The sequence below is a fragment of the Rhinoderma darwinii genome, unplaced genomic scaffold (assembly GCF_050947455.1).
Source record: "Rhinoderma darwinii isolate aRhiDar2 unplaced genomic scaffold, aRhiDar2.hap1 Scaffold_3379, whole genome shotgun sequence".
Lineage (NCBI taxonomy): Eukaryota > Metazoa > Chordata > Amphibia > Anura > Rhinodermatidae > Rhinoderma > Rhinoderma darwinii.
In genome coordinates this window covers 82,349-104,922 of record NW_027463423.1, presented here as the reverse complement: position 1 = coordinate 104,922, position 22,574 = coordinate 82,349, and the positions used below count along the sequence as shown (strand labels likewise).

General features: G+C 47.8%; 15 non-coding genes and 1 pseudogene across 15 annotated transcripts; all 16 read left to right on the top strand.

Annotated features, from left to right (window-relative positions):
* Nucleotides 1-368: 368 nt before the first annotated feature.
* On the top strand, nt 369-559 carry LOC142704828 (U2 spliceosomal RNA). The gene has a single exon (XR_012868222.1). It is a non-coding gene; the product is annotated as a U2 spliceosomal RNA (small nuclear RNA).
* A 1,278-nt stretch (nt 560-1,837) lies between these two features.
* LOC142704827 (U2 spliceosomal RNA) lies at nt 1,838-2,028 on the top strand. Its single transcript, XR_012868221.1, has one exon. It is a non-coding gene; the product is annotated as a U2 spliceosomal RNA (small nuclear RNA).
* Nucleotides 2,029-3,298: 1,270 nt separating this feature from the next.
* On the top strand, nt 3,299-3,489 carry LOC142704826 (U2 spliceosomal RNA). The gene has a single exon (XR_012868220.1). It is a non-coding gene; the product is annotated as a U2 spliceosomal RNA (small nuclear RNA).
* A 1,279-nt stretch (nt 3,490-4,768) lies between these two features.
* Nucleotides 4,769-4,959, top strand: LOC142704825 (U2 spliceosomal RNA). The gene has a single exon (XR_012868219.1). It is a non-coding gene; the product is annotated as a U2 spliceosomal RNA (small nuclear RNA).
* Nucleotides 4,960-6,224: 1,265 nt separating this feature from the next.
* On the top strand, nt 6,225-6,415 carry LOC142704823 (U2 spliceosomal RNA). Its single transcript, XR_012868218.1, has one exon. It is a non-coding gene; the product is annotated as a U2 spliceosomal RNA (small nuclear RNA).
* Nucleotides 6,416-7,684: 1,269 nt separating this feature from the next.
* On the top strand, nt 7,685-7,875 carry LOC142704822 (U2 spliceosomal RNA). The gene has a single exon (XR_012868217.1). It is a non-coding gene; the product is annotated as a U2 spliceosomal RNA (small nuclear RNA).
* A 1,269-nt stretch (nt 7,876-9,144) lies between these two features.
* Nucleotides 9,145-9,335, top strand: LOC142704821 (U2 spliceosomal RNA). The gene has a single exon (XR_012868216.1). It is a non-coding gene; the product is annotated as a U2 spliceosomal RNA (small nuclear RNA).
* Nucleotides 9,336-10,604: 1,269 nt separating this feature from the next.
* Nucleotides 10,605-10,795, top strand: LOC142704771 (U2 spliceosomal RNA). Its single transcript, XR_012868176.1, has one exon. It is a non-coding gene; the product is annotated as a U2 spliceosomal RNA (small nuclear RNA).
* Nucleotides 10,796-11,912: 1,117 nt separating this feature from the next.
* LOC142704779 (U2 spliceosomal RNA) lies at nt 11,913-12,103 on the top strand. The gene has a single exon (XR_012868184.1). It is a non-coding gene; the product is annotated as a U2 spliceosomal RNA (small nuclear RNA).
* A 1,128-nt stretch (nt 12,104-13,231) lies between these two features.
* Nucleotides 13,232-13,422, top strand: LOC142704851 (U2 spliceosomal RNA). Its single transcript, XR_012868242.1, has one exon. It is a non-coding gene; the product is annotated as a U2 spliceosomal RNA (small nuclear RNA).
* Nucleotides 13,423-14,548: 1,126 nt separating this feature from the next.
* Nucleotides 14,549-14,670, top strand: LOC142704805 (U2 spliceosomal RNA; annotated as a pseudogene).
* Nucleotides 14,671-15,792: 1,122 nt separating this feature from the next.
* Nucleotides 15,793-15,983, top strand: LOC142704820 (U2 spliceosomal RNA). Its single transcript, XR_012868215.1, has one exon. It is a non-coding gene; the product is annotated as a U2 spliceosomal RNA (small nuclear RNA).
* A 1,643-nt stretch (nt 15,984-17,626) lies between these two features.
* Nucleotides 17,627-17,817, top strand: LOC142704850 (U2 spliceosomal RNA). Its single transcript, XR_012868241.1, has one exon. It is a non-coding gene; the product is annotated as a U2 spliceosomal RNA (small nuclear RNA).
* Nucleotides 17,818-18,933: 1,116 nt separating this feature from the next.
* Nucleotides 18,934-19,124, top strand: LOC142704849 (U2 spliceosomal RNA). The gene has a single exon (XR_012868240.1). It is a non-coding gene; the product is annotated as a U2 spliceosomal RNA (small nuclear RNA).
* A 1,121-nt stretch (nt 19,125-20,245) lies between these two features.
* On the top strand, nt 20,246-20,436 carry LOC142704819 (U2 spliceosomal RNA). The gene has a single exon (XR_012868214.1). It is a non-coding gene; the product is annotated as a U2 spliceosomal RNA (small nuclear RNA).
* Nucleotides 20,437-21,568: 1,132 nt separating this feature from the next.
* On the top strand, nt 21,569-21,759 carry LOC142704786 (U2 spliceosomal RNA). The gene has a single exon (XR_012868190.1). It is a non-coding gene; the product is annotated as a U2 spliceosomal RNA (small nuclear RNA).
* Nucleotides 21,760-22,574: the final 815 nt, after the last annotated feature.

Genomic DNA, 22,574 nt, shown 5'->3' with positions numbered 1-22,574 from the left:
CAGGCAGCACTGGACTGGATTAAAGCTGATACAAGGTGTGAAAGGAGAAGGGGTGGCAGTGGGCATGCACTTACTGCTGCTGCTGCTGCTGCTGCTGCCAGTGTTTGCACGGCAGGAGGGCATTTGGGCGTTGCCAGGAAGGCGTTTTTATGTCGATTCCTCCTCTTTCAGCACTGCATTGTGGTGCAAGCAAAAGAAGCAAATCCTGTCTTGCTTCCTCTCCGGCCTTCATTCACCTCCCGCTTAGTAGCTGTGAGTGTGTGTGAGCCTGCAGGGCCCCATGGAATTGCCTAGGAGTAGGCTGAATCACTGCAAGGGGTGAACAGCAGTATTGGGCAGGCTCGGTCAACGCGCGGTCCGTTCGGGTTATCGCTTCTCGGCCTTTTGGCTAAGATCAAGTGTAGTATCTGTTCTTATCAGTTTAATATCTGATACGTCCCCTATCTGGGGACCATATATTAAATGGATTTTTAGAACAGGGAGATGGAAATAGAGCTTGCTCTGTCCACTCCACGCATTGACCTGGTATTGCAGTATTTCCAGGACCGGTGCACCCTTTCCTTATGTGTTTACTAAAATCAGATTCCAAAAGTGCTTATTGTGTTTGCCATTGTTTTTGTCTTTCGGATGGGATCTCCCCTTTTAATCCCATTATTTCAACACCTGTTGGACAATGCATTTGTACAGTCATGTGTGATAATGAGCTAATTTATTAAATGCAATTAATTAATACATTGCCACCTCTTGTTTTGTGTCGTCTGTGTTTCTGTGTTTCCGGCATTTCACATTGGAACAGCTCATTCACCTTCCTTGTCTTCTCTCCGCCCTCCCTCCTAGGTAGGTTAAAGAGCTGCACCTGAGCCAGCCACTGATTGATGCAGCACCATAGTCAAATAGTGGAGTGGAGTAGGGGAACAGCAAACAGCCATTAAAGCAGCCAGCCCGCCCGCCCGCCCGCCCGTCACAATGGACCTACCTGTGTACACTAGATGGATGTGATGGAATGTACTGTGGTCCCTACATTTCAAGAAGAAGTAAGAATTGCAGTTGCAACAAACCCTTGCTTGCCTACAAAGAGAGCAGCAATTTGGATTTGTTACTATGTTACCTGGAAGAATAACAAACTGTGCAAGGATGGAGGTTGTAGGAGCAAGGAGAACAAGTTGTCTGTAAAGTTGGTGGATGCCTATTTTCCATTTTGCAGTCCCTTGTCTCCCTCTTGTGGCCTCCTGGAGGCAACTAGCTGTGCAAAAAAAAGACAGCCTGGGGCCGGCTGTTGCAGTGTTGCCCTCTCAGGCAACACTGAGTGACTGACTGAGCCGCACCGTCTTATATAAAGTTCAGACGGAACTTTGCACGTGTCATAGTGGAGACCTCAGGAGCCAGAGCCAGCTTTCTGACATCATAATGGGGCCTCAGAGATAAAAGCCTGGGCCCAGGCAGTGTTGGTCAGTGCTGCTCAGCAGGCAGCACTGGACTGGATTAAAGCTGATACAAGGTGTGAAAGGAGAAGGGGTGGCAGTGGGCATGCACTTACTGCTGCTGCTGCTGCTGCTGCTGCTGCTGCCAGTGTTTGCACGGCAGGAGGGCATTTGGGCGTTGCCAGGAAGGCGTTTTTCTGTCGATTCCTCCTCTTTCAGCACTGCATTGTGGTGCAAGCAAAAGAAGCAAATCCTGTCTTGCTTCCTCTCCGGCCTTTATTCACCTCCCGCTTAGTAGCTGTGAGTGTGTGTGAGCCTGCAGGGCCCCATGGAATTGCCTAGGAGTAGGCTGAATCGCTGCAAGGGGTGAACAGCAGTATTGGGCAGGCTCGGTCAACGCGCGGCCCGTTCGGGTTATCGCTTCTCGGCCTTTTGGCTAAGATCAAGTGTAGTATCTGTTCTTATCAGTTTAATATCTGATACGTCCCCTATCTGGGGACCATATATTAAATGGATTTTTAGAACAGGGAGATGGAAATAGAGCTTGCTCTGTCCACTCCACGCATTGACCTGGTATTGCAGTATTTCCAGGACCGGTGCACCCTTTCCTTATGTGTTTACTAAAATCAGATTCCAAAAGTGCTTTTTGTGTTTGCCATTGTTTTTGTCTTTCGGATGGGATCTCCCCTTTTAATCCCATTATTTCAACACCTGTTGGACAATGCATTTGTACAGTCATGTGTGATAATGAGCTAATTTATTAAATGCAATTAATTAATACATTGCCACCTCTTGTTTTGTGTCGTCTGTGTTTCTGTGTTTCCGGCATTTCACATTGGAACAGCTCATTCACCTTCCTTGTCTTCTCTCCGCCCTCCCTCCTAGGTAGGTTAAAGAGCTGCACCTGAGCCAGCCACTGATTGATGCAGCACCATAGTCAAATAGTGGAGTGGAGTAGGGGAACAGCAAACAGCCATTAAAGCAGCCAGCCCGCCCGCCCGCCCGCCCGTCACAATGGACCTACCTGTGTACACTAGATGGATGTGATGGAATGTACTGTGGTCCCTACATTTCAAGAAGAAGTAAGAATTGCAGTTGCAACAAACCCTTGCTTGCCTACAAAGAGAGCAGCAATTTGGATTTGTTACTATGTTACCTGGAAGAATAACAAACTGTGCAAGGATGGAGGTTGTAGGAGCAAGGAGAACAAGTTGTCTGTAAAGTTGGTGGATGCCTATTTTACATTTTGCAGTCCCTTGTCTCCCTCTTGTGGCCTCCTGGAGGCAACTAGCTGTGCAAAAAAAAGACAGCCTGGGGGCCGGCTGTTGCAGTGTTGCCCTCTCAGGCAACACTGAGTGACTGACTGAGCCGCACCGTCTTATATAAAGTTCAGACGGAACTTTGCACGTGTCATAGTGGAGACCTCAGGAGCCAGAGCCAGCTTTCTGACATCATAATGGGGCCTCAGAGATAAAAGCCTGGGCCCAGGCAGTGTTGGTCAGTGCTGCTCAGCAGGCAGCACTGGACTGGATTAAAGCTGATACAAGGTGTGAAAGGAGAAGGGGTGGCAGTGGGCATGCACTTACTGCTGCTGCTGCTGCTGCTGCCAGTGTTTGCACGGCAGGAGGGCATTTGGGCGTTGCCAGGAAGGCGTTTTTATGTCGATTCCTCCTCTTTCAGCACTGCATTGTGGTGCAAGCAAAAGAAGCAAATCCTGTCTTGCTTCCTCTCCGGCCTTTATTCTCCTCCCGCTTAGTAGCTGTGAGTGTGTGTGAGCCTGCAGGGCCCCATGGAATTGCCTAGGAGTAGGCTGAATCGCTGCAAGGGGTGAACAGCAGTATTGGGCAGGCTCGGTCAACGCGCGGCCCGTTCGGGTTATCGCTTCTCGGCCTTTTGGCTAAGATCAAGTGTAGTATCTGTTCTTATCAGTTTAATATCTGATACGTCCCCTATCTGGGGACCATATATTAAATGGATTTTTAGAACAGGGAGATGGAAATAGAGCTTGCTCTGTCCACTCCACGCATTGACCTGGTATTGCAGTATTTCCAGGACCGGTGCACCCTTTCCTTATGTGTTTACTAAAATCAGATTCCAAAAGTGCTTTTTGTGTTTGCCATTGTTTTTGTCTTTCGGATGGGATCTCCCCTTTTAATCCCATTATTTCAACACCTGTTGGACAATGCATTTGTACAGTCATGTGTGATAATGAGCTAATTTATTAAATGCAATTAATTAATACATTGCCACCTCTTGTTTTGTGTCGTCTGTGTTTCTGTGTTTCCGGCATTTCACATTGGAACAGCTCATTCACCTTCCTTGTCTTCTCTCCGCCCTCCCTCCTAGGTAGGTTAAAGAGCTGCACCTGAGCCAGCCACTGATTGATTCAGCACCATAGTCAAATAGTGGAGTGGAGTAGGGGAACAGCAAACAGCCATTAAAGCAGCCAGCCCGCCCGCCCGCCCGCCCGTCACAATGGACCTACCTGTGTACACTAGATGGATGTGATGGAATGTACTGTGGTCCCTACATTTCAAGAAGAAGTAAGAATTGCAGTTGCAACAAACCCTTGCTTGCCTACAAAGAGAGCAGCAATTTGGATTTGTTACTATGTTACCTGGAAGAATAACAAACTGTGCAAGGATGGAGGTTGTAGGAGCAAGGAGAACAAGTTGTCTGTAAAGTTGGTGGATGCCTATTTTCCATTTTGCAGTCCCTTGTCTCCCTCTTGTGGCCTCCTGGAGGCAACTAGCTGTGCAAAAAAAAGACAGCCTGGGGGCCGGCTGTTGCAGTGTTGCCCTCTCAGGCAACACTGAGTGACTGACTGAGGCGCACCGTCTTATATAAAGTTCAGACGGAACTTTGCACGTGTCATAGTGGAGACCTCAGGAGCCAGAGCCAGCTTTCTGACATCATAATGGGGCCTCAGAGATAAAAGCCTGGGCCCAGGCAGTGTTGGTCAGTGCTGCTCAGCAGGCAGCACTGGACTGGATTAAAGCTGATACAAGGTGTGAAAGGAGAAGGGGTGGCAGTGGGCATGCACTTACTGCTGCTGCTGCTGCTGCTGCTGCTGCTGCCAGTGTTTGCACGGCAGGAGGGCATTTGGGCGTTGCCAGGAAGGCGTTTTTATGTTGATTCCTCCTCTTTCAGCACTGCATTGTGGTGCAAGCAAAAGAAGCAAATCCTGTCTTGCTTCCTCTCCGGCCTTTATTCACCTCCCGCTTAGTAGCTGTGAGTGTGTGTGAGCCTGCAGGGCCCCATGGAATTGCCTAGGAGTAGGCTGAATCGCTGCAAGGGGTGAACAGCAGTATTGGGCAGGCTCGGTCAACGCGCGGCCCGTTCGGGTTATCGCTTCTCGGCCTTTTGGCTAAGATCAAGTGTAGTATCTGTTCTTATCAGTTTAATATCTGATACGTCCCCTATCTGGGGACCATATATTAAATGGATTTTTAGAACAGGGAGATGGAAATAGAGCTTGCTCTGTCCACTCCACGCATTGACCTGGTATTGCAGTATTTCCAGGACCGGTGCACCCTTTCCTTATGTGTTTACTAAAATCAGATTCCAAAAGTGCTTTTTGTGTTTGCCATTGTTTTTGTCTTTCGGATGGGATCTCCCCTTTTAATCCCATTATTTCAACACCTGTTGGACAATGCATTTGTACAGTCATGTGTGATAATGAGCTAATTTATTAAATGCAATTAATTAATACATTGCCACCTCTTGTTTTGTGTCGTCTGTGTTTCTGTGTTTCCGGCATTTCACATTGGAACAGCTCATTCACCTTCCTTGTCTTCTCTCCGCCCTCCCTCCTAGGTAGGTTAAAGAGCTGCACCTGAGCCAGCCACTGATTGATGCAGCACCATAGTCAAATAGTGGAGTGGAGTAGGGGAACAGCAAACAGCCATTAAAGCAGCCAGCCCGCCCGCCCGTCACAATGGACCTACCTGTGTACACTAGATGGATGTGATGGAATGTACTGTGGTCCCTACATTTCAAGAAGAAGTAAGAATTGCAGTTGCAACAAACCCTTGCTTGCCTACAAAGAGAGCAGCAATTTGGATTTGTTACTATGTTACCTGGAAGAATAACAAACTGTGCAAGGATGGAGGTTGTAGGAGCAAGGAGAACAAGTTGTCTGTAAAGTTGGTGGATGCCTATTTTCCTTTTTGCAGTCCCTTGTCTCCCTCTTGTGGCCTCCTGGAGGCAACTAGCTGTGCAAAAAAAAGACAGCCTGGGGGCCGGCTGTTGCAGTGTTGCCCTCTCAGGCAACACTGAGTGACTGACTGAGCCGCACCGTCTTATATAAAGTTCAGACGGAACTTTGCACGTGTCATAGTGGAGACCTCAGGAGCCAGAGCCAGCTTTCTGACATCATAATGGGGCCTCAGAGATAAAAGCCTGGGCCCAGGCAGTGTTGGTCAGTGCTGCTCAGCAGGCAGGACTGGACTGGATTAAAGCTGATACAAGGTGTGAAAGGAGAAGGGGTGGCAGTGGGCATGCACTTACTGCTGCTGCTGCTGCTGCTGCTGCCAGTGTTTGCACGGCAGGAGGGCATTTGGGCGTTGCCAGGAAGGCGTTTTTATGTCGATTCCTCCTCTTTCAGCACTGCATTGTGGTGCAAGCAAAAGAAGCAAATCCTGTCTTGCTTCCTCTCCGGCCTTTATTCACCTCCCGCTTAGTAGCTGTGAGTGTGTGTCAGCCTGCAGGGCCCCATGGAATTGCCTAGGAGTAGGCTGAATCGCTGCAAGGGGTGAACAGCAGTATTGGTAAGGCTCGGTCAACGCGCGGCCCGTTCGGGTTATCGCTTCTCGGCCTTTTGGCTAAGATCAAGTGTAGTATCTGTTCTTATCAGTTTAATATCTGATACGTCCCCTATCTGGGGACCATATATTAAATGGATTTTTAGAACAGGGAGATGGAAATAGAGCTTGCTCTGTCCACTCCACGCATTGACCTGGTATTGCAGTATTTCCAGGACCGGTGCACCCTTTCCTTATGTGTTTACTAAAATCAGATTCCAAAAGTGCTTTTTGTGTTTGCCATTGTTTTTGTCTTTCGGATGGGATCTCCCCTTTTAATCCCATTATTTCAACACCTGTTGGACAATGCATTTGTACAGTCATGTGTGATAATGAGCTAATTTATTAAATGCAATTAATTAATACATTGCCACCTCTTGTTTTGTGTCGTCTGTGTTTCTGTGTTTCCGGCATTTCACATTGGAACAGCTCATTCACCTTCCTTGTCTTCTCTCCGCCCTCCCTCCTAGGTAGGTTAAAGAGCTGCACCTGAGCCAGCCACTGATTGATGCAGCACCATAGTCAAATAGTGGAGTGGAGTAGGGGAACAGCAAACAGCCATTAAAGCAGCCAGCCCGCCCGCCCGCCCGTCACAATGGACCTACCTGTGTACACTAGATGGATGTGATGGAATGTACTGTGGTCCCTACATTTCAAGAAGAAGTAAGAATTGCAGTTGCAACAAACCCTTGCTTGCCTACAAAGAGAGCAGCAATTTGGATTTGTTACTATGTTACCTGGAAGAATAACAAACTGTGCAAGGATGGAGGTTGTAGGAGCAAGGAGAACAAGTTGTCTGTAAAGTTGGTGGATGCCTATTTTCCATTTTGCAGTCCCTTGTCTCCCTCTTGTGGCCTCCTGGAGGCAACTAGCTGTGCAAAAAAAAGACAGCCTGGGGGCCGGCTGTTGCAGTGTTGCCCTCTCAGGCAACACTGAGTGACTGACTGAGCCGCACCGTCTTATATAAAGTTCAGACGGAACTTTGCACGTGTCATAGTGGAGACCTCAGGAGCCAGAGCCAGCTTTCTGACATCATAATGGGGCCTCAGAGATAAAAGCCTGGGCGCAGGCAGTGTTGGTCAGTGCTGCTCAGCAGGCAGCACTGGACTGGATTAAAGCTGATACAAGGTGTGAAAGGAGAAGGGGTGGCAGTGGGCATGCACTTACTGCTGCTGCTGCTGCTGCTGCTGCCAGTGTTTGCACGGCAGGAGGGCATTTGGGCGTTGCCAGGAAGGCGTTTTTATGTCGATTCCTCCTCTTTCAGCACTGCATTGTGGTGCAAGCAAAAGAAGCAAATCCTGTCTTGCTTCCTCTCCGGCCTTTATTCACCTCCCGCTTAGTAGCTGTGAGTGTGTGTGAGCCTGCAGGGCCCCATGGAATTGCCTAGGAGTAGGCTGAATCGCTGCAAGGGGTGAACAGCAGTATTGGGCAGGCTCGGTCAACGCGCGGCCCGTTCGGGTTATCGCTTCTCGGCCTTTTGGCTAAGATCAAGTGTAGTATCTGTTCTTATCAGTTTAATATCTGATACGTCCCCTATCTGGGGACCATATATTAAATGGATTTTTAGAACAGGGAGATGGAAATAGAGCTTGCTCTGTCCACTCCACGCATTGACCTGGTATTGCAGTATTTCCAGGACCGGTGCACCCTTTCCTTATGTGTTTACTAAAATCAGATTCCAAAAGTGCTTTTTGTGTTTGCCATTGTTTTTGTCTTTCGGATGGGATCTCCCCTTTTAATCCCATTATTTCAACACCTGTTGGACAATGCATTTGTACAGTCATGTGTGATAATGAGCTAATTTATTAAATGCAATTAATTAATACATTGCCACCTCTTGTTTTGTGTCGTCTGTGTTTCTGTGTTTCCGGCATTTCACATTGGAACAGCTCATTCACCTTCCTTGTCTTCTCTCCGCCCTCCCTCCTAGGTAGGTTAAAGAGCTGCACCTGAGCCAGCCACTGATTGATGCAGCACCATAGTCAAATAGTGGAGTGGAGTAGGGGAACAGCAAACAGCCATTAAAGCAGCCAGCCCGCCCGCCCGCCCGTCACAATGGACCTACCTGTGTACACTAGATGGATGTGATGGAATGTACTGTGGTCCCTACATTTCAAGAAGAAGTAAGAATTGCAGTTGCAACAAACCCTTGCTTGCCTACAAAGAGAGCAGCAATTTGGATTTGTTACTATGTTACCTGGAAGAATAACAAACTGTGCAAGGATGGAGGTTGTAGGAGCAAGGAGAACAAGTTGTCTGTAAAGTTGGTGGATGCCTATTTTCCATTTTGCAGTCCCTTGTCTCCCTCTTGTGGCCTCCTGGAGGCAACTAGCTGTGCAAAAAAAAGACAGCCTGGGGGCCGGCTGTTGCAGTGTTGCCCTCTCAGGCAACACTGAGTGACTGACTGAGCCGCACCGTCTTATATAAAGTTCAGACGGAACTTTGCACGTGTCATAGTGGAGACCTCAGGAGCCAGAGCCAGCTTTCTGACATCATAATGGGGCCTCAGAGATAAAAGCCTGGGCGCAGGCAGTGTTGGTCAGTGCTGCTCAGCAGGCAGCACTGGACTGGATTAAAGCTGATACAAGGTGTGAAAGGAGAAGGGGTGGCAGTGGGCATGCACTTACTGCTGCTGCTGCTGCTGCTGCTGCCAGTGTTTGCACGGCAGGAGGGTATTTGGGTGTTGCCAGGAAGGCGTTTTTATGTCGATTCCTCCTCTTTCAGCACTGCATTGTGGTGCAAGCAAAAGAAGCAAATCCTGTCTTGCTTCCTCTCCGGCCTTTATTCACCTCCCGCTTAGTAGCTGTGAGTGTGTGTGAGCCTGCAGGGCCCCATGGAATTGCCTAGGAGTAGGCTGAATCGCTGCAAGGGGTGAACAGCAGTATTGGGCAGGCTCGGTCAACGCGCGGCCCGTTCGGGTTATCGCTTCTCGGCCTTTTGGCTAAGATCAAGTGTAGTATCTGTTCTTATCAGTTTAATATCTGATACGTCCCCTATCTGGGGACCATATATTAAATGGATTTTTAGAACAGGGAGATGGAAATAGAGCTTGCTCTGTCCACTCCACGCATTGACCTGGTATTGCAGTATTTCCAGGACCGGTGCACCCTTTCCTTATGTGTTTACTAAAATCAGATTCCAAAAGTGCTTTTTGTGTTTGCCATTGTTTTTGTCTTTCGGATGGGATCTCCCCTTTTAATCCCATTATTTCAACACCTGTTGGACAATGCATTTGTACAGTCATGTGTGATAATGAGCTAATTTATTAAATGCAATTAATTAATACATTGCCACCTCTTGTTTTGTGTCGTCTGTGTTTCTGTGTTTCCGGCATTTCACATTGGAACAGCTCATTCACCTTCCTTGTCTTCTCTCCGCCCTCCCTCCTAGGTAGGTTAAAGAGCTGCACCTGAGCCAGCCACTGATTGATGCAGCACCATAGTCAAATAGTGGAGTGGAGTAGGGGAACAGCAAACAGCCATTAAAGCAGCCAGCCCGCCCGCCCGCCCGTCACAATGGACCTACCTGTGTACACTAGATGGATGTGATGGAATGTACTGTGGTCCCTACATTTCAAGAAGAAGTAAGAATTGCAGTTGCAACAAACCCTTGCTTGCCTACAAAGAGAGCAGCAATTTGGATTTGTTACTATGTTACCTGGAAGAATAACAAACTGTGCAAGGATGGAGGTTGTAGGAGCAAGGAGAACAAGTTGTCTGTAAAGTTGGTGGATGCCTATTTTCCATTTTGCAGTCCCTTGTCTCCCTCTTGTGGCCTCCTGGAGGCAACTAGCTGTGCAAAAAAAAGACAGCCTGGGGGCCGGCTGTTGCAGTGTTGCCCTCTCAGGCAACACTGAGTGACTGACTGAGCCGCACCGTCTTATATAAAGTTCAGACGGAACTTTGCACGTGTCATAGTGGAGACCTCAGGAGCCAGAGCCAGCTTTCTGACATCATAATGGGGCCTCAGAGATAAAAGCCTGGGCGCAGGCAGTGTTGGTCAGTGCTGCTCAGCAGGCAGCACTGGACTGGATTAAAGCTGATACAAGGTGTGAAAGGAGAAGGGGTGGCAGTGGGCATGCACTTACTGCTGCTGCTGCTGCTGCTGCTGCCAGTGTTTGCACGGCAGGAGGGCATTTGGGCGTTGCCAGGAAGGCGTTTTTATGTCGATTCCTCCTCTTTCAGCACTGCATTGTGGTGCAAGCAAAAGAAGCAAATCCTGTCTTGCTTCCTCTCCGGCCTTTATTCACCTCCCGCTTAGTAGCTGTGAGTGTGTGTGAGCCTGCAGGGCCCCATGGAATTGCCTAGGAGTAGGCTGAATCGCTGCAAGGGGTGAACAGCAGTATTGGGCAGGCTCGGTCAACGCGCGGCACGTTCGGGTTATCGCTTCTCAGCCTTTTGGCTAAGATCAAGTGTAGTATCTGTTCTTATCAGTTTAATATCTGATACGTCCCCTATCTGGGGACCATATATTAAATGGATTTTTAGAACAGGGAGATGGAAATAGAGCTTGCTCTGTCCACTCCACGCATTGACCTGGTATTGCAGTATTTCCAGGACCGGTGCACCCTTTCCTTATGTGTTTACTAAAATCAGATTCCAAAAGTGCTTTTTGTGTTTGCCATTGTTTTTGTCTTTCGGATGGGATCTCCCCTTTTAATCCCATTATTTCAACACCTGTTGGACAATGCATTTGTACAGTCATGTGTGATAATGAGCTAATTTATTAAATGCAATTAATTAATACATTGCCACCTCTTGTTTTGTGTCGTCTGTGTTTCTGTGTTTCCGGCATTTCACATTGGAACAGCTCATTCACCTTCCTTGTCTTCTCTCCGCCCTCCCTCCTAGGTAGGTTAAAGAGCTGCACCTGAGCCAGCCACTGATTGATGCAGCACCATAGTCAAATAGTGGAGTGGAGTAGGGGAACAGCAAACAGCCATTAAAGCAGCCAGCCCGCCCGCCCGTCACAATGGACCTACCTGTGTACACTAGATGGATGTGATGGAATGTACTGTGGTCCCTACATTTCAAGAAGAAGTAAGAATTGCAGTTGCAACAAATCCTTGCTTGCCTACAAAGAGAGCAGCAATTTGGATTTGTTACTATGTTACCTGGAAGAATAACAAACTGTGCAAGGATGGAGGTTGTAGGAGCAAGGAGAACAAGTTGTCTGTAAAGTTGGTGGATGCCTATTTTCCATTTTGCAGTCCCTTGTCTCCCTCTTGTGGCCTCCTGGAGGCAACTAGCTGTGCAAAAAAAAGACAGCCTGGGGGCCGGCTGTTGCAGTGTTGCCCTCTCAGGCAACACTGAGTGACTGACTGAGCCGCACCGTCTTATATAAAGTTCAGACGGAACTTTGCACGTGTCATAGTGGAGACCTCAGGAGCCAGAGCCAGCTTTCTGACATCATAATGGGGCCTCAGAGATAAAAGCCTGGGCCCAGGCAGTGTTGGTCAGTGCTGCTCAGCAGGCAGCACTGGACTGGATTAAAGCTGATACAAGGTGTGAAAGGAGAAGGGGTGGCAGTGGGCATGCACTTACTGCTGCTGCTGCTGCTGCTGCCAGTGTTTGCACGGCAGGAGGGCATTTGGGCGTTGCCAGGAAGGCGTTTTTATGTCGATTCCTCCTCTTTCAGCACTGCATTGTGGTGCAAGCAAAAGAAGCAAAACGCGCGACACGTTCGGGTTATCGCTTCTCGGCCTTTTGGCTAAGATCAAGTGTAGTATCTGTTCTTATCAGTTTAATATCTGATACGTCCCCTATCTGGGGACCATATATTAAATGGATTTTTAGAACAGGGAGATGGAAATAGAGCTTGCTTTGTCCACTCCACGCATTGACCTGGTATTGCAGTATTTCCAGGACCGGTGCACCCTTTCCTTATGTGTTTACTAAAATCAGATTCCAAAAGTGCTTTTTGTGTTTGCCATTGTTTTTGTCTTTCGGATGGGATCTCCCCTTTTAATCCCATTATTTCAACACCTGTTGGACAATGCATTTGTACAGTCATGTGTGATAATGAGCTAATTTATTAAATGCAATTAATTAATACATTGCCACCTCTTGTTTTGTGTCGTCTGTGTTTCTGTGTTTCCGGCATTTCACATTGGAACAGCTCATTCACCTTCCTTGTCTTCTCTGCGCCCTCCCTCCTAGGTAGGTTAAAGAGCTGCACCTGAGCCAGCCACTGATTGATGCAGCACCATAGTCAAATAGTGGAGTGGAGTAGGGGAACAGCAAACAGCCATTAAAGCAGCCAGCCCGCCCGCTTGCCCGCCCGTCACAATGGACCTACCTGTGTACACTAGATGGATGTGATGGAATGTACTGTGGTCCCTACATTTCAAGAAGAAGTAAGAATTGCAGTTGCAACAAACCCTTGCTTGCCTACAAAGAGAGCAGCAATTTGGATTTGTTACTATGTTACCTGGAAGAATAACAAACTGTGCAAGGATGGAGGTTGTAGGAGCAAGGAGAACAAGTTGTCTGTAAAGTTGGTGGATGCCTATTTTCCATTTTGCAGTCCCTTGTCTCCCTCTTGTGGCCTCCTGGAGGCAACTAGCTGTGCAAAAAAAAGACAGCCTGGGGGCCGGCTGTTGCAGTGTTGCCCTCTCAGGCAACACTGAGTGACTGACTGAGCCGCACCGTCTTATATAAAGTTCAGACGGAACTTTGCACGTGTCATAGTGGAGACCTCAGGAGCCAGAGCCAGCTTTCTGACATCATAATGGGGCCTCAGAGATAAAAGCCTGGGCCCAGGCAGTGTTGGTCAGTGCTGCTCAGCAGGCAGCACTGGACTGGATTAAAGCTGATACAAGGTGTGAAAGGAGAAGGGGTGGCAGTGGGCATGCACTTACTGCTGCTGCTGCTGCTGCTGCTGCCAGTGTTTGCACGGCAGGAGGGCATTTGGGCGTTGCCAGGAAGGCGTTTTTATGTCGATTCCTCCTCTTTCAGCACTGCATTGTGGTGCAAGCAAAAGAAGCAAAACGCGCGACACGTTCGGGTTATCGCTTCTCGGCCTTTTGGCTAAGATCAAGTGTAGTATCTGTTCTTATCAGTTTAATATCTGATACGTCCCCTATCTGGGGACCATATATTAAATGGATTTTTAGAACAGGGAGATGGAAATAGAGCTTGCTCTGTCCACTCCACGCATTGACCTGGTATTGCAGTATTTCCAGGACCGATGCACCCTTTCCTTATGTGTTTACTAAAATCAGATTCCAAAAGTGCTTTTTGTGTTTGCCATTGTTTTTGTCTTTCGGATGGGATCTCCCCTTTTAATCCCATTATTTCAACACCTGTTGGACAATGCATTTGTACAGTCATGTGTGATAATGAGCTAATTTATTAAATGCAATTAATTAATACATTGCCACCTCTTGTTTTGTGTCGTCTGTGTTTCTGTGTTTCCGGCATTTCACATTGGAACAGCTCATTCACCTCCCTTGTCTTCTCTCCGCCCTCCCTCCTAGGTAGGTTAAAGAGCTGCACCTGAGCCAGCCACTGATTGATGCAGCACCATAGTCAAATAGTGGAGTGGAGTAGGGGAACAGCAAACAGCCATTAAAGCAGCCAGAACGCCCGCCCGCCCGCCCGCCCGTCACAATGGACCTACCTGTGTACACTAGATGGATGTGATGGAATGTACTGTGGTCCCTACATTTCAAGAAGAAGTAAGAATTGCAGTTGCAACAAACCCTTGCTTGCCTACAAAGAGAGCAGCAATTTGGATTTGTTACTATGTTACCTGGAAGAATAACAAACTGTGCAAGGATGGAGGTTGTAGGAGCAAGGAGAACAAGTTGTCTGTAAAGTTGGTGGATGCCTATTTTCCATTTTGCAGTCCCTTGTCTCCCTCTTGTGGCCTCCTGGAGGCAACTAGCTGTGCAAAAAAAAGACAGCCTGGGGGCCGGCTGTTGCAGTGTTGCCCTCTCAGGCAACACTGAGTGACTGACTGAGCCGCACCGTCTTATATAAAGTTCAGACGGAACTTTGCACGTGTCATAGTGGAGACCTCAGGAGCCAGAGCCAGCTTTCTGACATCATAATGGGGCCTCAGAGATAAAAGCCTGGGCCCAGGCAGTGTTGGTCAGTGCTGCTCAGCAGGCAGCACTGGACTGGATTAAAGCTGATACAAGGTGTGAAAGGAGAAGGGGTGGCAGTGGGCATGCACTTACTGCTGCTGCTGCTGCTGCCAGTGTTTGCACGGCAGGAGGGCATTTGGGCGTTGCCAGGAAGGCGTTTTTATGTCGATTCCTCCTCTTTCAGCACTGCATTGTGGTGCAAGCAAAAGAAGCAAAACGCGCGACACGTTCGGGTTATCGCTTCTCGGCCTTTTGGCTAAGATCAAGTGTAGTATCTGTTCTTAGGAAATAGAGCTTGCTCTGTCCACTCCACGCATTGACCTGGTATTGCAGTATTTCCAGGACCGGTGCACCCTTTCCTTATGTGTTTACTAAAATCAGATTCCAAAAGTGCTTTTTGTGTTTGCCATTGTTTTTGTCTTTCGGATGGGATCTCCCCTTTTAATCCCATTATTTCAACACCTGTTGGACAATGCATTTGTACAGTCATGTGTGATAATGAGCTAATTTATTAAATGCTATTAATTAATACATTGCCACCTCTTGTTTTGTGTCGTCTGTGTTTCTGTGTTTCCGGCATTTCACATTGGAACAGCTCATTCACCTTCCTTGTCTTCTCTCCGCCCTCCCTCCTAGGTAGGTTAAAGAGCTGCACCTGAGCCAGCCACTGATTGATGCAGCACCATAGTCAAATAGTGGAGTGGAGTAGGGGAACAGCAAACAGCCATTAAAGCAGCCAGCCCGCCCGCCCGCCCGCCCGTCACAATGGACCTACCTGTGTACACTAGATGGATGTGATGGAATGTACTGTGGTCCCTACATTTCAAGAAGAAGTAAGAATTGCAGTTGCAACAAACCCTTGCTTGCCTACAAAGAGAGCAGCAATTTGGATTTGTTACTATGTTACGTGGAAGAATAACAAACTGTGCAAGGATGGAGGTTGTAGGAGCAAGGAGAACAAGTTGTCTGTAAAGTTGGTGGATGCCTATTTTCCATTTTGCAGTCCCTTGTCTCCCTCTTGTGGCCTCCTGGAGGCAACTAGCTGTGCAAAAAAAAGACAGCCTGGGGGCCGGCTGTTGCAGTGTTGCCCTCTCAGGCAACACTGAGTGACTGACTGAGCCGCACCGTCTTATATAAAGTTCAGACGGAACTTTGCACGTGTCATAGTGGAGACCTCAGGAGCCAGAGCCAGCTTTCTGACATCATAATGGGGCCTCAGAGATAAAAGCCTGGGCCCAGGCAGTGTTGGTCAGTGCTGCTCAGCAGGCAGCACTGGACTGGATTAAAGCTGATACAAGGTGTGAAAGGAGAAGGGGTGGCAGTGGGCATGCACTTACTGCTGCTGCTGCTGCTGCCAGTGTTTGCACGGCAGGAGGGCATTTGGGCGTTGCCAGGAAGGCGTTTTTATGTCGATTCCTCCTCTTTCAGCACTGCATTGTGGTGCAAGCAAAAGAAGCAAAACGCGCGGCACGTTCGGGTTATCGCTTCTCGGCCTTTTGGCTAAGATCAAGTGTAGTATCTGTTCTTATCAGTTTAATATCTGATACGTCCCCTATCTGGGGACCATATATTAAATGGATTTTTAGAACAGGGAGATGGAAATAGAGCTTGCTCTGTCCACTCCACGCATTGACCTGGTATTGCAGTATTTCCAGGACCGGTGCACCCTTTCCTTATGTGTTTACTAAAATCAGATTCCAAAAGTGCTTTTTGTGTTTGCCATTGTTTTTGTCTTTCGGATGGGATCTCCCCTTTTAATCCCATTATTTCAACACCTGTTGGACAATGCATTTGTACAGTCATGTGTGATAATGAGCTAATTTATTAAATGCTATTAATTAATACATTGCCACCTCTTGTTTTGTGTCGTCTGTGTTTCTGTGTTTCCGGCATTTCACATTGGAACAGCTCATTCACCTTCCTTGTCTTCTCTCCGCCCTCCCTCCTAGGTAGGTTAAAGAGCTGCACCTGAGCCAGCCACTGATTGATGCAGCACCATAGTCAAATAGTGGAGTGGAGTAGGGGAACAGCAAACAGCCATTAAAGCAGCCAGCCTGCCCGCCCGCCCGCCCGTCACAATGGACCTACCTGTGTACACTAGATGGATGTGATGGAATGTACTGTGGTACCTACATTTCAAGAAGAAGTAAGAATTGCAGTTGCAACAAACCCTTGCTTGCCTACAAAGAGAGCAGCAATTTGGATTTGTTACTATGTTACCTGGAAGAATAACAAACTGTGCAAGGATGGAGGTTGTAGGAGCAAGGAGAACAAGTTGTCTGTAAAGTTGGTGGATGCCTATTTTCCATTTTGCAGTCCCTTGTCTCCCTCTTGTGGCCTCCTGGAGGCAACTAGCTGTGCAAAAAAAAGACAGCCTGGGGGCCGGCTGTTGCAGTGTTGCCCTCTCAGGCAACACTGAGTGACTGACTGAGCCGCACCGTCTTATATAAAGTTCAGACGGAACTTTGCATGTGTCATAGTGGAGACCTCAGGAGCCAGAGCCAGCTTTCTGACATCATAATGGGGCCTGAGGAAGACACTAGTTCAGTGTTGAAACGCGTAGCCACCTATTGTTCAATAAATAATTATTATTATTATATATCTTCTATCTTTCATTGACTTTCCACCACAACCACACAGCAGCGCCCTATAGGATCCTCCTTTTTTCTTCCTTCATATGCTTCAATTAGCGGTGACCATTCGTTTTCACCGGTTTTGGATCCTGGCAGCAGCACAGTGGAGTTATTTATTGCCTTTACCAACTACTACGTGGTGAGCACATTAACTACGTTTTACATTTATTTTTAGTCTGATTGACCTGCACTATGTGGCGCCGTGCCTTTTGCTTCTTTATTTTCTTGTGGCCTCCTGGAGGCAACTAGCTGTGCAAAAAAAAGACAGCCTGGGGGCCGGCTGTTGCAGTGTTGCCCTCTCAGGCAACACTGAGTGACTGACTGAGCCGCACCGTCTTATATAAAGTTCAGACGGAACTTTGCACGTGTCATAGTGGAGACCTCAGGAGCCAGAGCCAGCTTTCTGACATCATAATGGGGCCTCAGAGATAAAAGCCTGGGCCCAGGCAGTGTTGGTCAGTGCTGCTCAGCAGGCAGCACTGGACTGGATTAAAGCTGATACAAGGTGTGAAAGGAGAAGGGGTGGCAGTGGGCATGCACTTACTGCTGCTGCTGCCAGTGTTTGCACGGCAGGAGGGCATTTGGGCGTTGCCAGGAAGGCGTTTTTATGTCGATTCCTCCTCTTTCAGCACTGCATTGTGGTGCAAGCAAAAGAAGCAAAACGCGCGGCACGTTCGGGTTATCGCTTCTCGGCCTTTTGGCTAAGATCAAGTGTAGTATCTGTTCTTATCAGTTTAATATCTGATACGTCCCCTATCTGGGGACCATATATTAAATGGATTTTTAGAACAGGGAGATGGAAATAGAGCTTGCTCTGTCCACTCCACGCATTGACCTGGTATTGCAGTATTTCCAGGACCGATGCACCCTTTCCTTATGTGTTTACTAAAATCAGATTCCAAAAGTGCTTTTTGTGTTTGCCATTGTTTTTGTCTTTCGGATGGGATCTCCCCTTTTAATCCCATTATTTCAACACCTGTTGGACAATGCATTTGTACAGTCATGTGTGATAATGAGCTAATTTATTAAATGCAATTAATTAATACATTGCCACCTCTTGTTTTGTGTCGTCTGTGTTTCTGTGTTTCCGGCATTTCACATTGGAACAGCTCATTCACCTTCCTTGTCTTCTCTCCGCCCTCACTCCTAGGTAGGTTAAAGAGCTGCACCTGAGCCAGCCACTGATTGATGCAGCACCATAGTCAAATAGTGGAGTGGAGTAGGGGAACAGCAAACAGCCATTAAAGCAGCCCGCCCGCCCGTCACAATGGACCTACCTGTGTACACTAGATGGATGTGATGGAATGTACTGTGGTCCCTACATTTCAAGAAGAAGTAAGAATTGCAGTTGCAACAAACCCTTGCTTGCCTACAAAGAGAGCAGCAATTTGGATTTGTTACTATGTTACCTGGAAGAATAACAAACTGTGCAAGGATGGAGGTTGTAGGAGCAAGGAGAACAAGTTGTCTGTAAAGTTGGTGGATGCCTATTTTCCATTTTGCAGTCCCTTTTCTCCCTCTTGTGGCCTCCTGGAGGCAACTAGCTGTGCAAAAAAAAGACAGCCTGGGGGCCGGCTGTTGCAGTGTTGCCCTCTCAGGCAACACTGAGTGACTGACTGAGCCGCACCGTCTTATATAAAGTTCAGACGGAACTTTGCACGTGTCATAGTGGAGACCTCAGGAGCCAGAGCCAGCTTTCTGACATCACAATGGGGCCTCAGAGATAAAAGCCTGGGCCCAGGCAGTGTTGGTCAGTGCTGCTCAGCAGGCAGCACTGGACTGGATTAAAGCTGATACAAGGTGTGAAAGGAGAAGGGGTGGCAGTGGGCATGCACTTACTGCTGCTGCTGCTGCTGCTGCTGCCAGTGTTTGCACGGCAGGAGGGCATTTGGGCGTTGCCAGGAAGGCGTTTTTATGTCGATTCCTCCTCTTTCAGCACTGCATTGTGGTGCAAGCAAAAGAAGCAAAACGCGCGACACGTTCGGGTTATCGCTTCTCGGCCTTTTGGCTAAGATCAAGTGTAGTATCTGTTCTTATCAGTTTAATATCTGATACGTCCCCTATCTGGGGACCATATATTAAATGGATTTTTAGAACAGGGAGATGGAAATAGAGCTTGCTCTGTCCACTCCACGCATTGACCTGGTATTGCAGTATTTCCAGGACCGATGCACCCTTTCCTTATGTGTTTACTAAAATCAGATTCCAAAAGTGCTTTTTGTGTTTGCCATTGTTTTTGTCTTTCGGATGGGATCTCCCCTTTTAATCCCATTATTTCAACACCTGTTGGACAATGCATTTGTACAGTCATGTGTGATAATGAGCTAATTTATTAAATGCAATTAATTAATACATTGCCACCTCTTGTTTTGTGTCGTCTGTGTTTCTGTGTTTCCGGCATTTCACATTGGAACAGCTCATTCACCTCCCTTGTCTTCTCTCCGCCCTCCCTCCTAGGTAGGTTAAAGAGCTGCACCTGAGCCAGCCACTGATTGATGCAGCACCATAGTCAAATAGTGGAGTGGAGTAGGGGAACAGCAAACAGCCATTAAAGCAGCCAGCCCGCCCGCCCGCCCGTCACAATGGACCTACCTGTGTACACTAGATGGATGTGATGGAATGTACTGTGGTCCCTACATTTCAAGAAGAAGTAAGAATTGCAGTTGCAACAAACCCTTGCTTGCCTACAAAGAGAGCAGCAATTTGGATTTGTTACTATGTTACCTGGAAGAATAACAAACTGTGCAAGGATGGAGGTTGTAGGAGCAAGGAGAACAAGTTGTCTGTAAAGTTGGTGGATGCCTATTTTCCATTTTGCAGTCCCTTGTCTCCCTCTTGTGGCCTCCTGGAGGCAACTAGCTGTGCAAAAAAAAGACAGCCTGGGGGCCGGCTGTTGCAGTGTTGCCCTCTCAGGCAACACTGAGTGACTGACTGAGCCGCACCGTCTTATATAAAGTTCAGACGGAACTTTGCACGTGTCATAGTGGAGACCTCAGGAGCCAGAGCCAGCTTTCTGACATCATAATGGGGCCTCAGAGATAAAAGCCTGGGCCCAGGCAGTGTTGGTCAGTGCTGCTCAGCAGGCAGCACTGGACTGGATTAAAGCTGATACAAGGTGTGAAAGGAGAAGGGGTGGCAGTGGGCATGCACTTACTGCTGCTGCTGCTGCTGCTGCCAGTGTTTGCACGGCAGGAGGGCATTTGGGCGTTGCCAGGAAGGCGTTTTTATGTCGATTCCTCCTCTTTCAGCACTGCATTGTGGTGCAAGCAAAAGAAGCAAAACGCGCGGCACGTTCGGGTTATCGCTTCTCGGCCTTTTGGCTAAGATCAAGTGTAGTATCTGTTCTTATCAGTTTAATATCTGATACGTCCCCTATCTGGGGACCATATATTAAATGGATTTTTAGAACAGGGAGATGGAAATAGAGCTTGCTCTGTCCACTCCACGCATTGACCTGGTATTGCAGTATTTCCAGGACCGGTGCACCCTTTCCTTATGTGTTTACTAAAATCAGATTCCAAAAGTGCTTTTTGTGTTTGCCATTGTTTTTGTCTTTCGGATGGGATCTCCCCTTTTAATCCCATTATTTCAACACCTGTTGGACAATGCATTTGTACAGTCATGTGTGATAATGAGCTAATTTATTAAATGCAATTAATTAATACATTGCCACCTCTTGTTTTGTGTCGTCTGTGTTTCTGTGTTTCCGGCATTTCACATTGGAACAGCTCATTCACCTCCCTTGTCTTCTCTCCGCCCTCCCTCCTAGGTAGGTTAAAGAGCTGCACCTGAGCCAGCCACTGATTGATGCAGCACCATAGTCAAATAGTGGAGTGGAGTAGGGGAACAGCAAACAGCCATTAAAGCAGCCAGCCCGCCCGCCCGCCCGCCCGCCCGTCACAATGGACCTACCTGTGTACACTAGATGGATGTGATGGAATGTACTGTGGTCCCTACATTTCAAGAAGAAGTAAGAATTACAGTTGCAACAAACCCTTGCTTGCCTACAAAGAGACCAGCAATTTGGATTTGTTACTATGTTACCTGGAAGAATAACAAACTGTGCAAGGATGGAGGTTGTAGGAGCAAGGAGAACAAGTTGTCTGTAAAGTTGGTGGATGCCTATTTTCCATTTTGCAGTCCCTTGTCTCCCTCTTGTGGCCTCCTGGAGGCAACTAGCTGTGCAAAAAAAAGACAGCCTGGGGGCCGGCTGTTGCAGTGTTGCCCTCTCAGGCAACACTGAGTGACTGACTGAGCCGCACCGTCTTATATAAAGTTCAGACGGAACTTTGCACGTGTCATAGTGGAGACCTCAGGAGCCAGAGCCAGCTTTCTGACATCATAATGGGGCCTCAGAGATAAAAGCCTGGGCCCAGGCAGTGTTGGTCAGTGCTGCTCAGCAGGCAGCACTGGACTGGATTAAAGCTGATACAAGGTGTGAAAGGAGAAGGGGTGGCAGTGGGCATGCACTTACTGCTGCTGCTGCTGCTGCTGCTGCCAGTGTTTGCACGGCAGGAGGGTATTTGGGTGTTGCCAGGAAGGCGTTTTTATGTCGATTCCTCCTCTTTCAGCACTGCATTGTGGTGCAAGCAAAAGAAGCAAAACGCGCGGCACGTTCGGGTTATCGCTTCTCGGCCTTTTGGCTAAGATCAAGTGTAGTATCTGTTCTTATCAGTTTAATATCTGATACGTCCCCTATCTGGGGACCATATATTAAATGGATTTTTAGAACAGGGAGATGGAAATAGAGCTTGCTCTGTCCACTCCACACATTGACCTGGTATTGCAGTATTTCCAGGACCGATGCACCCTTTCCTTATGTGTTTACTAAAATCAGATTCCAAAAGTGCTTTTTGTGTTTGCCATTGTTTTTGTCTTTCGGATGGGATCTCCCCTTTTAATCCCATTATTTCAACACCTGTTGGACAATGCATTTGTACAGTCATGTGTGATAATGAGCTAATTTATTAAATGCAATTAATTAATACATTGCCACCTCTTGTTTTGTGTCGTCTGTGTTTCTGTGTTTCCGGCATTTCACATTGGAACAGCTCATTCACCTTCCTTGTCTTCTCTCCGCCCTCCCTCCTAGGTAGGTTAAAGAGCTGCACCTGAGCCAGCCACTGATTGATGCAGCACCATAGTCAAATAGTGGAGTGGAGTAGGGGAACAGCAAACAGCCATTAAAGCAGCCAGCCCGCCCGCCCGCCCGCCCGTCACAATGGACCTACCTGTGTACACTAGATGGATGTGATGGAATGTACTGTGGTCCCTACATTTCAAGAAGAAGTAAGAATTGCAGTTGCAACAAACCCTTGCTTGCCTACAAAGAGAGCAGCAATTTGGATTTGTTACTATGTTACCTGGAAGAATAACAAACTGTACAAGGATGGAGGTTGTAGGAGCAAGGAGAACAAGTTGTCTGTAAAGTTGGTGGATGCCTATTTTCCATTTTGCAGTCCCTTGTCTCCCTCTTGTGGCCTCCTGGAGGCAACTAGCTGTGCAAAAAAAAGACAGCCTGGGGGCCGGCTGTTGCAGTGTTGCCCTCTCAGGCAACACTGAGTGACTGACTGAGCCGCACCGTCTTATATAAAGTTCAGACGGAACTTTGTACGTGTCATAGTGGAGA